The sequence below is a fragment of the Phaseolus vulgaris genome, chromosome 8 (assembly GCF_000499845.2).
Source record: "Phaseolus vulgaris cultivar G19833 chromosome 8, P. vulgaris v2.0, whole genome shotgun sequence".
Classification (NCBI taxonomy): Eukaryota; Viridiplantae; Streptophyta; class Magnoliopsida; order Fabales; family Fabaceae; genus Phaseolus; species Phaseolus vulgaris.
In genome coordinates this window covers 21,756,267-21,762,266 of record NC_023752.2, presented here as the reverse complement: position 1 = coordinate 21,762,266, position 6,000 = coordinate 21,756,267, and positions in this window count along the sequence as shown.

Sequence of the window (6,000 nt, the reverse complement as noted above, 5' to 3'; positions counted from 1 at the left end):
TGCGGTGGCTCACCGCTTCCACCGTTTAAAACCTATAAATAATACCTAATATAATGGAAGAAATATAATAAGCAATAATACACGTATTCCCTTACCTGTACTTCCTTCTTTGTTCACTATTCTATTCTTTTCTCTATTCGGAATTCCCAATTGGGTTTCCTTCCTTCAGCTTTATCTTGGGTTCAATTGGGAACCCTATATGACATTTTTGTTCTATCAGTTTAGGGTATTTTACAATATACTTTAAATGTATTGATATTGATAACCTATTGTAATCTCATAGTGTTTGTTTCATATGGGACCTTGAAGTGGAGAAGCTGGTATTCTGTGACCTCGAAGTGGAGAAGCTGGTATTCTGTTTTCTATCGTGCAGGATCAAAATTTGGATGTAAGTCTTCTTTTCCAAGAACTTAAATTTGGTGGACAACATTCGTACTGGCTCCTTCATATTTGGCTATTAAGCTCCTTCATATTTATTGCTTTGTTATATTCCCTGCAGACAGTATTTTATTGTTAGCTAATCCAAGGTTCTTCTTTCTCGTCCAGATTGTAGGTTCATCTTGTTCCCTAAATATTTCTCCCTAAATATTGCAAATATTGAGTTATTTGGGCTTAGAAGTTGCTTTGGATTTTATTCCTTTTTAGTGTACTTGTTTATTTTGGTCTTAGAGGTCAAAGTCACTCTATAAATAATGGCTTTTGTACATAGTTTGCTTTGTCCCACAACCTTTTTCACATTACTATATAGTCTCTTCACATTGGCATGAACCAAAAAGCTTCAACATCACCGAAAAGAATCCTTGGTTTTCTGTGCTACTTCACCCAAGGCCTATGACTTAGAGAAGAAGAAAGGATTGATGGGATGTTAAATGTTGATCATTGTATTTGTGATGGGAATATTGAATTGTTATTTCATTATGATATATGTTTTTCATGCTCTTTTCTGTGATTAATTTGTCCTATCTTTTCAATTTGTCATCTGAATCAACTTAGTTGTACTTCAAAGTTTTTGTAGTTTGTTGAGATTGTTTTGTATTAGCAGTGAGTATTATCTGAATTGCATTACTCTTGCAATCTCACATTCATTATTTATACCTTATTCCCCCTTGTATTTTTTAAATGCAAATAGAATGAGTAAATATGAGTTATTAAGACCTTTATATCTCGATGAATTCTTTTTTATAGTAAAATATAAAGTTAAATAAATAGGAGTCCAAATTGTAGTGCTGATGGTTAATGATTTATTGTTATAAACTTACATGTCATCTACATCTTCATGATCTTATTGGCGTTATTGTATTCTAATTTCTAAAGAAGGAAGAGTAAATACAATAAAATGGAAGTACTTGAGAAAGCTGAAAAGGACTTAGCAACTGTGACAGATCAGTATGTGTCATGATAGTGGAATAATAAGGCATTATGGAATGAGTAGTTTATGCAAAGAAATAGTTTCTAAGATTAAGTTATAGGTGTTTGGAATGAATGTGTAAGTTATAGGTCTGACATATGTCTTTTCTTTTTCTGTCTTGAAGACTTAGGAACTCTTAATGTCTACCCTCTATTGTAATTTGGTAATACTAGTGCAGAACATTAAAATGATTTATTGAGAAATATGGTCATGAAATATGGAATCATTAAAAGGATCTTGCAATCTTGTATGTTTTTCCCCTTGTTATGTGAGACTGCTCACTTCCTTGAAACTCTTCTCCCTTCACTTCCTTATATCTTCTAACAACATGATAAAGTTGTTCCTGTGCTCCCAGCTGTTTTCAATAGGGGCCAAAATAGTGTTTTTCACATGTTATGGCAGTGCTACCATGATTTAAATTTCAAAATTCTATTTCTACCACTAAAGCAACATTGTTTAGGGTTTTCCGAATACAACTGCAGTTTCTCTCCCATTTTGTATTACATTTTTCGCTTAATAGATATAGTATTCGAATCAGGTCCCTATTTACCATTCCATGAAAAGGTACCTTTGTTCCTTCCTACTTTATTACATTTTTTTTCTTCTTGTGCTATGTTCTTCCTGATTCACACTGCAAATTTTGATCTAGTTCATCTTTTATTTTTTTTTCATTTTATTACTATGCTCTTATGCCTGATTGATGGTGATTGTGTGTATAAACTGGAACTAATTATTTATCTTGAGTTTCTTTAGTTTTTTTTTTGTTTGAGTATTCATTTGTCTAATATATGAACTATTTGTTCGTATTTAAAATGATGATCATCCTGCTATAGTGATTTCAGAGTTGGCCACTATGTGACATATGAGATCTAAAACTGTGGTTGCCACATTGTTTGCTCCAAAAAAATTTCAGTACCAATGTTCCTTTTATCTGTGCTCCCAGCTTCTATACCACCTTAACCAACACCTAGAAAAACTAGTACCAATGTTCCTTCTATCTGTTTCCTTTTCCTGTTACTTCTACCAATGAGACACACCAAGGCTAAATAACTCTAAAGGACATGAATCATTTACACACAGCTCTAGCACACCCTTGCCTATGAAGAGAAAATCTTCAAAAAAACAACCCTCTCCAGCACCTACTTCTCTGACCTGCAAACACACCAAGGCTGAATAGCTCTAAAGAACCTGAATCATTTACACACAACTCTAGCACACCCTTGCCTATGAAGAGAAAATCTTCAAAAAAACAACCCTCTCCAGCACCTAGTTCTCTGATCTGCCCCTGCATGATCACATCCGACAGATATACTGACTTGCTTCTTCCTTCCTTGACCAAAAAAATGAGTACTAAGATTCATATACTCATTCATACCAATCACCCAACAACAACTCAAACCCTTGTCACATATTTTGCTCCAACTAGTGGACCACAAAATAAACCACTTCAACAGTCTAGCTCCCACTCCTCCTTAAATATGAGGAGAACTTGATATGCATACTGCGGAACCTACTAGGATGTGTCGCAATTTAAGCTCAAGCTAAACGAAAAGAGCATCAGAGAAAAACCTTGCCTTTCAACAAGGAACCAATCTGAAAAAGACACTTTTAGCTTTACATAAGCTTGCTGCCAGTTCTTAAAAATCCGTAGGCTTATTGCTCTTGATTCTGCTTAGATTACTCTAAATCAGAACATCATTCCAATCTCCAAAAAGACATTTTTAGCCTTACATAAGTCTGCTGTCAGTTCTTAAAAAATCGTAGGCTTATTGCTCCTGATTATGCTTAGATTACTCTAAATCAGAATTCTTAGATTACTCTAAACCAGAAGATAATTCCAGTACGATTATACCACCTAGATACCACCTTATAGAAGGCTTATTCTGCATGCCTTCAATGTGGTTCTGTTATACCTCCTAGATGGTTTAGGTAGCAGCACATCAACCTCAGACCACACCTTTTCCACCCTTAGCCACTCCAGTTTGTTTCTTGCATCTCTATCTTGTCAAATTTCCTTACACCAAGTCCTCAGACGACACATTTTCCACCCTTAGCCACTCTAGTTTGTTTCTTGCATCTCCATCTTGTCAAATTTCCTTACACCAAGTCCTCAGACCACACCTTTTCCACCCTTAGCTACTCCATTTTGTTTCTTGCATCTCCATCTTGCTAAATTTCCTTACACCAAGTCCTCGGAGACTGCTTCAACTCATATTATAGGGATTTATTCAATATTATTGTTTTGTCCTTCGTAGGAGAAGTTTCATATTAATAAGTAATATAAATTATTAATGTTAATCTACCCGTGTGTAGTTGAGAAAAGAAGATATTGAAGTTTGACTGTAGTTGAGAAAATAAGGTGTAGTTGAGAAAATAAGATATTGAAGTTGGACTGTAGTTGAGAAAAGAAGATATTGAAGCTGAACTGTAGTTGAGAAAATAAGATATTGAAGTTGGACTGTAGTTGAGAAAAAAAGATATTGAAGCTGGACTTTTGGTGAAGATGAAAGTTGGGCCCAGAAAAGCATGTGAGTATGTTGCCAACGGTGAAAACAACTTCTTTATTATGAAACTGAGAAAAAAAATAAATGAAACAAAGTGAAGTGTGCGTAATGGTTTTCTATACACTGAAAAAAAATGTCACATTCATAGATGAGGATTTGACTTGTCAATAAAAATTGAAATAATTATGTTAATTTATATTCAATTCAGACACAAAATTTGTTATGTAATACAAGAGCAATGGAGTGTTGTAGCCTTGTATTGATCCTTTTTTCTACTTCAATATCTCTCAATTGTTGTATCCACGTAAAAAAAATATGAGGAGAAGGTTTGTGGGATACATTATTTTCTCCTTCTAGTGTAAAGTTCAAACAAAATCGTAAAGGTAATGTAAACTTTCCGTAACATTCTTGTTTATCATCTTCCTCCTATTTCGGCAACACACACACACACACATATAAGGTAATGTAATTTTTTTTTTAAATGTAGATGGACACGTGGAATGTCGGTGGAACGTCACTAAGCCAACATGAAGAAACAATAATTAGAGAGATCATGGATGACATAAGTGAAGATGGAAATAATTACGACTTTGATTTGGATGATAAAGATCAATTAAAGAGATCTTCTTTACAATATATTTCGTTTAACAGTCAACCAAACATAACATTAACTACGACCTCAATGAACACATGTCTTTCATGTCAAAGGAGGCGACATTGAATGCCATAAAACAATACCACATAGACAACGTTTACAAATTTGTTGTCGTGGAATCAAAGCCAAACAAATATGTAGCTCGGTGCATCATGATGGAGGGTGCCAATGAGGATTACGTGCATCTTTTAGTAAACTCCAAAGTCAATGGGAGATAAAGAAAATTGTTGCACAACATAGTTGTTTGTCAACAAATCTTTCGGCAAACCATGTTAATTTTGACTCAACCCATATTGCGTCCATGGTGTTGTCTTCAATAAAAGCAAACCCTTTCGTCCCAATTAAAAGCTTAATTGCATAAATAAATAAAAAATATGCATGGCTATACTATGACATATAGAAAAGCTTGGTTGGGAAAACAGAAAGCTCTTGTTATGACATTTGGCAATTGGGAATAGTCCTACAATGATATTCCTAGATGGTTGGAAGCAGTAAAAGAAAGCAATTTGGGGACAATTGTACAATATATTTCCTCTCCTTGTATGGTTGATGGTGTTCAAGACAAATCTTGTTACATGTTGGATCATGTGTTTTGGTCTTCAAGCCTTGTATCAACAGTTTCAATTTTTGCAAGCCCATTGTACAAGTTGATGGGACATTTCTAACTAGAAGATACCATGCAACATTATTGACCGCAATCATTCAAGATGGGAATTGAAACATATTTCCACTGGCGTTTGCAATTGTTGAAGGTGAGAGTCGGGAGGCTTTGATTTGGTTCTTCCAATTATTGCGACAATATGTGTCACCTCAACCGAATTAGTGCATGATTACTAATAGAGGAACCGATATAATTTCAGCATTAAAATCCGAAGAAGTTGGATGGGAAGGAGACAACCTCGTTTTTGGGTATTGTATATGCTATATCACATCGAATTTCAACAAAAAAATTCAAAAATGTCGAGCTCAAACGACAGTTGATTAACATGGGTAATAACATTCCTTATCTTCCCTCATAGATAATTAGGAACTTTTACCATTTAACTAATTTCATTTACTTCTTTATGACAACTGTTCTTGCCAGATGACTTGCTCGTCGGTTGACTCTGATGACAAGCTTTAGCTTCGTCTGTCTCTTTGCGAATTCGTCTTATCTCTTGCTGCTCTTGAACGTAGCTCCGTTGAAACATAGGGGGCCCTACCTGTTGATTGCATTCCGATGATCAAGTCAGTAAACGGCTTATAATTGTTTAAGAAGTAGTAAGTTTCAGTCTTAGAAACAACGTACCTTAACCTCGGGTCTCAAGCTCCTTTTATAGCTTTCTATCACGAGAATCTAATCTCAGCTGAAAGCATACTCAACAGGAAAATATTTTGTTCAGGGGCACACTCTCACTGTGATGCAATAGAACGAAATCTTTCCTTGAGGGAGT